The sequence below is a fragment of the Nannospalax galili genome, unplaced genomic scaffold (assembly GCF_000622305.1).
Source record: "Nannospalax galili isolate Female #2095 unplaced genomic scaffold, S.galili_v1.0 scaffold3409, whole genome shotgun sequence".
Classification (NCBI taxonomy): Eukaryota; Metazoa; Chordata; class Mammalia; order Rodentia; family Spalacidae; genus Nannospalax; species Nannospalax galili.
The window spans coordinates 25961-34646 of record NW_008359538.1 but is presented as its reverse complement, the minus strand read 5'-3'; the positions used below and the strand labels follow the sequence as shown (position 1 = coordinate 34646).

The following is an 8686-nucleotide window of genomic DNA, read 5'->3' as shown; positions in this document are numbered from 1 at the left end:
TTCTTCTTCTTCTTCTTCTTCTTCTTCTTCTTCTTCTTCTTCTTCTTCTTCTTTTAAAGAGAGCTGAATCTTATTGATGTAAAGAGTAAGAAAAGCTTATGTCAAGGGAATTTTTTTTTATTTACTGAGAATTTCATATAGGGATATAAGCATATAAGGTGTTTTGGTCAAATCCACGCCCCCCCCCCAAATCCTCCAATATCTCCCCATCAATTTTTTCTGATAACTTCATGTACCCTTTCTTCTTTTTTTGAATGGGACTTTTTGCTACTCTAACACCACCCCCCAAACTCTTTTAAGGGTTAGATAAGAACTCCCAAATACGTTTGACACTTTGGGCCTTTGGAACAGTGTATATTGCTAAGAGGCCCAAGGACATTTTGACTTTTAGCCAATTCCTACCTCCTATTCTTATCACACCATCCTCTGAAGAAGTTACCCAGCTTGTGGATAGGGAATCTGGATGCAGACTGCTCTGGCTTCTTCCATGCTGAACAGGGACACAGGGTAAGGCAATTGGGGTACCCCTTCAGTGGGTCTATCTAAAAGACTCCCAAATTGCATAACTCTTATCTATAGGGGGAAAAGAAAGTCCTTGACTAGTGAATAGGAGACATGAAAGAGAAGTAAAGGCAAGAGTAATTAGCATTACAAGTTCCAGATAGATATCTAGAAAAAAGTCAGAATGGGGAAAACTTCAAATGTTTATATGAGAGTCCACTAGAATTTCTTGATGAGAGCTTCCAAAAACATCCCTCTACTGGGTTCCTCCTCATTTTTCTTTTGTCTGCCAAAGTTGGACTCGAGAGTGATGGGTTCAGGATATTTTGATAGCTGTTGGAGTGGTTAGAATCAGTGTCAGTTCCCTCTCAAAGGCTTCTAGATAAGGGGAGAAAACAAATTTGGCCATCATTTTAGAAAAATAGTGGGTTATCTCCCTTAGCTACAGGTGGGCATGACAGTATTGCACCAAGATTTGAAGTGTTACATCTGAACAGCACTTTCTAATTCAGAACAAAATCATCAATGAAAGATAATTGTCTAAATAACTTTTTTGTTTATTATTTTTATTTTATGTGTATGCGTGTATTGCCTGCATGTAGGTAAGTGCACCCCTGTCGTGCAATGCCCGCAGAAGACAGAAGAGGCTATCGGATCCCTGGAACTGGAGTTATAGACAATTGTTAGCTGCAATGTGGGTGCTGGGATTCGAACCCAGGTCTTCTGCAAGAACAGCCAGTGCTCTTAACCACTGAGCCATCTCTCCAGCCCCCTAAATAAATTTTTGTATAGACTTACGCCTAATGTCTGAGAAGTGTAATCCCTTGAACTCTTAAAGAAATATACTGATCACTTTACTCTTTTGTTATACTTTCCTTTCGAGTGTTTAAGACCATACAGTTGGCCCAAATAAGTCAATTTATATTTACACTTAAGGTTGTTTGAGGATCTGTTCCTCGGAGGTCACAAGGGTTTGGGAAGAGCCTCTGGCTCCTTTCTTTTACTAGTTCCAAATGTGAAGATAAGTCAAAAGTCCTGCTCAACCCTTGCTGGCTTCACTTGGAAGCATGGAGGAAATATTTCCTCTGAGTTGACCTGCTTCACTTGGAAGCATGGAGGAAATGTTTCCTCTGAGTTCATCCTTTTTGTAGATTGGGAAGTGGTTCAAGTCTATCTTGTAGGGATCTACATGGCCTCCCTGAACAAGAGGACAGGTGACTCAAGCACAGATGCAGGACATTTTGAGAGAGACTGCGTAGTCACCTGGAACTTATTCAGCTTTGGGGGGCAAGAAGCAAAAACTGTCCTTTAAGTCCCTCTGACCAGATTAGTATAGGCCTTAAATATGGCTGTTAAACATCCAAGAAGGTTAGTTCCACCAGTCTGGTAGTTTTAATTACCATGTGCTATGTAGATAAAGTTTGGGCAAAAACCAAACATTTGCATATAAACCTTGAGTAGACATATATTTTGTTCCTTAAACTAGTTGACTAATCTATGACCATAGAAATTTTAAGATTATGTGTATATTATTTTTGTCTCATCCTTTATATATCATAACAAACATACACAGACCTTCATCACTTGCTTAGGCTTTCTCATTTTTTCTATTTTAGAAAATATCTCCATTTCCGTATCCTCTTAACATTTTTAAATTCTCATTTTCTTTTTTTTTGATAATTATGAGACATAATAACATTAACAAATACATTTTCTATGTGTTGTGAGAATTATTCTCCTGGGGATACTAAGCAGTGCTTATTCCCTTTTAAGTTTTTAGTATCAAAACAATGTTGGATTAAAGTTTTACTGGGGAACCAATGAATTTTCTGAGCTTACCTATTGAGATGACTGAGGAGTTGCTGAGGTGTATGATCTGAGGGTATACACACTGGAAAGCCTTTACCTAGCATGGGTAAAGCGCTCTCTTCCTAGCTTTCCCCACATTGTATACTTTAGCCCTTCCTAAATCCAGGAGACCATGTGTGATTAGGGCCAAATTACGTTGGCTGGGAAGAGTGATCCTCTGGTGAGGGTCCAATGTCTCTACTTGCCTCTCCTTTAATGAAGGAGCACAACCAACAAGCCCAATTGTGACCATGCTTAGCAATAGGCACAGCTGAAGTCGTGTTGATGGTAGTTATTTCATGCAGAAGACACTGCTGTACAGTATCATTTTATTAAAAGGACATGGAATTTAAAAGGATTTTGTGCTAGGATAAACAAATGAGGGCGAACATACATCTTTTATTTTTCTGACTCTGTTATTTCACTTAGTATAACAGTTTCTAGATCCATCCATTTACCTGCAAATTTCAATATTTCATCTTTACTGCTGAATAGAACTCCATTGTGCAAATATACCACATTTTTGTTAACCACTCATCAGTTGAGGGACACTAGCTTCCATCTCTTAGCTATTGTGAAAAAAGCAGCAACAAAAGTGGTTGTACTAGTGTCTCTACAATAGGATGAGTCCTTTGGGTGTATGCCAAGGAGTGGTATAACCGGGTCATATGGTAGATTCACTTTAGTTTTTTAAGAGTTCTCTACACTGTTTTCCATAGGGGTTGCATGAGTTTGCAATCCCACCAGGAGTGAATGAGCATTCTCCTTGCTATTGTGAAAAAAGCAGCAACAAAAGTGGTTGTACTAGTGTCTCTACAATAGGATGAGTCCTTTGGGTGTATGCCAAGGAGTGGTATAACCGGGTCATATGGTAGATTCACTTTAGTTTTTTAAGAGTTCTCTACACTGTTTTCCATAGGGGTTGCATGAGTTTGCAATCCCACCAGGAGTGAATGAGCATTCTCCTTGCTCTACATCCTTGCCAGCATTTGGTATCATTTGTTCTCTTGATCCTAGACAGTCTAGTTGGGGTAAGGTGATACCTAAGGGTGATTTTAATTTGCATTTCCCTAATTACTAACAATGTTGAGCACTTTTTGAGATGTTTCTTAGCCATCTTTATTTCTTCCTTTGAGAACTCTCTGTTTAGATCTTTAGCCCATCTTTTCATTGGGTCATTTGGTTTCTCGGTTTGTTTTTTTAGTTCTTTATGTATTCTGGATGTTAAACCTCTGTCAGATGTGTCACTGGTGAAGATTTTTTCCCATTCTGTGGGTCTTCACTTTTTTGATTGTTTCTTTTGCTGTACAGAAGCTTTTTGGTTTAATGAGGTCCCACTTGTTGATTACTGAACTTAATTCCTGAGCAACTTCTATCCGATTTAAAAAATCCATTCCTACATCTATATCTTTTAAGTTACTGCCAGTGTTTTCTTCTAATAGTTTCAGGGTTTCCTGTTTCACATTGAGGTCTTTGATCCATTTGGAGTTGACTTTTGTGCAAGGTGAAAGATAAGGATTTAGTTTCATTCTTCTACAGATGGAGATTCAGTTTTTCCAGAACCATTTGTTGAAGATGGTGCCTTTCCTCCATTGTGTGTTCTTGGCACCTTTGTCAAATATCAGGTGGCTGAAATTGAGTGTATTCAGGTTTGGGTCTTCAATGATGTTACATTGATATATGTGTCTGTTTTTGTGCTAGTACCATGCTGCTTTTACTATAGCTCTATAGTATACTTTGAGATCTGGTATAGTAATCCCCCCAGAACTGCTCTTTGTGCTCAGGGTTGCTTTGCCTATCTGGGGCCTTTTGTGCTTCCATACAAATTTAAGGATTTTTTTTTCTAATTCTGTGAAGCATGTCATGGGGATTTTGATTGGGATTGCATTGAATCTATATATTGCTTTTGGTAGGATGGTCATTTTCACAATATTAATTCTTCCAATCCATGAACATGGGAGATCCTTCCATCTCCTGGTATCTTCCTCAACTTTGGTGAGATTTATTCATATATATATATATATTTATATTTGCAGCAATTGTGAATGGGAACATTTCCCTGTTCTCTTTCTCCAATTGCTTGTTATTGGTATATAGAAAAGCTACTGATTTTTGTAAACTGATTTTTAAACCTGCCACTGTACTGAAAGTGTTGATCAGTTCTGGGAGTTTTCTGGTTGAACTTTTAGGATCTCTTAGGTATAGTATCATATCATTTGCAAAAAAGGATAGTTTGACCTCTTTTTTTTCCAGTTAGTACTCCTTTAATTTCCTTTTCCTGTCTTATTGGTCTAGCAAGAGTTTTAAGCACTTTGTTGAAAAGGAATGGACATAGTGGACATCCTTGTCTGGCTCCTGATTTTAATGGGAATGCTTCCAGTTTTTCTCCATTTAATATGATGTTAGGTGTGGGTTTGTTGTATATAGCTTTAATTATGTTGAGGTATGTTCCCTCTAGTTCAATTCCCTCTAGGACTTTGAACATAAATGCTGCTGAATTTTGTCAAAAGCCTTTTCTGTATCTATTGAGATAATGATGTTGTTTTTGTCTTTGAGACCATTTATATGATTAATGATGTTTATTGACTTGCATATATTGAACCATTCCAGCATCTATGGAATAAAGTATACTTGATTATGGTGAATGGTCTTTTTGATGTGTTTCTGTATGTGGTTTGCAAGTATTTTGTTGAGAATTTTTGCATCTAAGTTCACTAAGGATATGTTTCTATAGTTTTTTTTTTGGTTGTGTCTTTACCTGGTTTGGGTATTAGAGTGATGCTGGCTTCACAGGAGGAATGTGGGAGTTCTCCCTCTGTTTCTATCATTTTGAATAATTTAAGTAGTATTGGCTGGTGCTCTTCTTTAAATGTCTGGTAGAATTCTGCTATAAATCCATCTGGGCCTGGACTTTTTTTAGTTGGGAGGCTTTGTATTACTGTTTGTATTTCCTTATATGGTATGGGTCTGTTTAAACTGTTGATCTCTTCTCGATTTAACTTTGGTGGTTCTCATGATTTTAGATATCCATCCATTTCTTTTAGATTTTCAAATTTAGTAGAGTGTAGGTTTTTAAAATATTCCCTTGTAATGGTCTGGATCTTTTGGGTGTCTGTTGTGATGTTTCCCCTTTCATCTCTGATTTTGTTAATTTGTACTTGTTCTTTCTTTCTTTGGTTAACTGGGCTAAGGGTCTATCTTGTTTAGATTTCAAAGAACCAGATGTTAGATTCATTGATTCTTTGTGTTGTTTTCTTTGTTTCTATTTTATTAATTTCTGCTCTGATTTTTGTTATTTCTTCTTGTCTGCTGGGTTTTGGGTTTCATTTGTTCTTGCCTTTCCAGCAGCTTGAGTTGCAGTCTTAGGTCATTTATTTGGGTTCTTTCTAAGTTTTTAATGTAGGCACTTAAAGCCTACATTAAAAAACTTCCCTCTTAGGACTGCTTTTAATGTGTCCCAGAGGTTGTGTTGTGTTGTGTTTTCCTTTTCGTCAAATTCCAGGAATTCTTTTATTTCTTTCTTAATTTCTCCTTTGAGCCACTCATTGTTTAGGAGTGTATTGTTTAATTGCCATGAGTTCATGTAGTGATTAGAGTTTCATCCAGTGTTAATTTTGAGCCTTGTTGCATTGTGGTCTGATAGAAAGAACGGAATTACTTCAATTTTTTTTTTTTTTTATTGAGGTTTGTTCTAGTATGTGGTCAATTTTTGAAAAAGTTCCATGGGTTGCTGAGTAGAACGTGTATTTGTTGGTGCTTGGGTGGAGTGTTCGAAAGTTGTTTGTTAGGTCCATTTGATATATGGTATCATTTAATTCAGACATCTCTCTGTTTATTCTTTGTCCAGTTGTCCTGTCTAATGGAGACAGTGGGGTATTGAAGTCCCCTACTATTGCTGCATTGGAGTTAATCTGTGTCCTAAAGTCCTGTAGTATTGATTTTATGAATTTTGGAGCACCAGAGTTTGGTGCATATATGTTAAGAATTGTAATATCTTTTTGGTTAATTGTTCTTTTGATCAGAATGAAGTGACCCTCCTTATCTCTTCTGACTAGATTTACTTTGAAGTCTATTTTGTCAGATATTAAAATTGCAACCCCTGCTTGTTTCTTAGTGCCATTTGCTTGGAATATTCTTTTCCATCCTTTCACCTTGATGTAGTGCCTATCCTTGAAGGTGAGATGGGTTTCTTGCAGGCAGCAAAAAGATGGATTTTGTTTCTTAATATATTCACTTAGCTTATGTCTTTTGACTGGGGAATTCAGTCCACTGATACTTAAGGTTGTTATTGAAAGATGTGTATTGGCTGCCCTTGTTTTGATTGCTGTTTGTGTTCTTTGTCTAATTTTGTGTTTCCTCAATTACACCTTTATGTATTTTCTTTTGTTGCCCCTGGGGTATGGTTGTTTCTTTCTCCTGTCTTTGTGTTGCTTGGAGTATTCTTTGAAGGGCTGGTTTCCTGGACATGTATTCTTTCAGGCTTTTCATGTCATGGAAGATTTTTCTTTCCCTCTCAATTATAATAGACATTTTTGCTGGGTAAAGTATTCTGAGTTGGCATCTATTGTCATTTAGAACTGGAAATACCTTGGTCCAGGCTCTTCTGGCTTTCATAGTTTGCATTGGTAAGTCAGCTGTAATTCTGATGGGCTTTCCTTTGTATGTGACTTGTTGTTTTTCTTTTGCTGCTTTCAGTATTCTCTCTTTGCTCTGCACATTTAGTGTTTTTACTATGATATATTGTGGGGAGTTTCTTTTCTGATCCTGTCTATTTGGTGTTCTATGTGTTTCCTGTATTTTTATAGGGATGTCTTTCCTTAATTTTGGAAAATTCTCTTCTACAATCCCATTGAAGATCTGGTCAACACCATTAACCTGAAATTCTTCTCCTTCCTCTATTCCTATAATCTGTAGATTTGGTCTTTTCATGGTGTCCCACATCTCTTGCATATTCCATTCCTGTGTTTTTTTAAATTTTCCATACTCTGTGCTTGAGTGGACTTTATCCTCCAATGTTGATATTCTGTTTTCCATTTCATTCATTCTAGTGGTGAGGTTTCCCCCTGTTGTTACAAGTTGGCTTATTGAGTTTTTCACTTCCTCCTTCATTTTTGTCTGAGTTTTTTCAATGTTTCTATCTTTTTGTGAATTCATTCAGAAGTTTATCCCTATCTTCTTTCAGTTATTTGGTTTGTTCATGTGTTCTTTAAATTTGTTAAATTCCTTGATTATGTTTATGATTGTTCTTTTAAATTCAGTGTCCTGGGTTATCTCTAAGGGGTTCTCCTTGTATAACTCTTCTACATGACTTGTGGAGTTTGGAGGGGACATAATGTTTTAACTGTCCATTTTATTATTCTTTCATTGTGATTTTCGTGTGTGAATTTCTTTTGGTGTTTGTGGAATTTTTCTCTTTAACTTTTTTAACTTTTTAACTTTTTGATCATTGGTAAAATTTTATCCAAAAACCAGAATACATAGATGTAGTCTTAAAACTTTTTTATTATTTTGGTTTTTTATGTGTATAAATGTATTGTGGGCATATATGTATGAGCATCCATATCATGCAATGCCTACAGAGGTCAGAAGAGGGCCTTGGATCCCCTGGAACTAGAGTTATGGACAGTTGTTATTGCCATGTGGATGCTGGGAATCAAACCTGGGCGCTCTGAAAGAGTAGTCAGTGCTCTTAACCACTAAGCCATCTTTCTAGCTCAATTTCTATGAAATTGAGAGTGATTTTGATTTTGGCGACCTATTTCTTTAAGCTCCTTAAAGACTGTAGCAAGAGAAAAGGGTCACTAGCTCTGAGTCTTTCTGAGAGTATAAAAGAGTATAAAATAAAAAAAGGAAAAGCCATATCCTAAACAAGCACAAGGAACCCATTCTTCCCACATCCCTTTCAGTTACCAATACAGAATTCATGTTTATCAGCTCCCTCACCATTTTAAGTTTACAGTCACGATTTTGTTTGACATTTACACTTATGTATAAAGACATATAAGCTCATGTTTTTCCAAGAGTACAGGAAAAGAAAGAATAATCATTTCTAACTAAAACCTTTCTAGTTTTTTATTCCTGTTCACAATGCCACTCTTTAGCAAAAGAAGTAAACTTTCTGTAGTGTCCGTCTCAAATCTTATTGCTTTACAGCTGTGGTGTGCCTCTCGTTAGAAAATATAAAGATGGAACAGTCAGGCTAATGATTAATTTGATATGACTTTCACTGGGAAATGGGGTTGGATGTGGCAAAGAGAAAAGACCAATAAAATATCAGTTTAAACACTTCAACATACAATGGGAGAGAGAGAGAGAGAGAGAGAGAGAGAGAGAGAGA

The 8686-nt window shown here is 36.7% G+C and overlaps 1 protein-coding gene across 1 annotated transcript in view; it reads right to left on the bottom strand.

Moving 5' to 3' along the window:
• LOC103725927 (transmembrane channel-like protein 1) overlaps positions 1-8686 on the bottom strand; it is a 116491-nt gene that overhangs the window by 93787 nt on the left and 14018 nt on the right.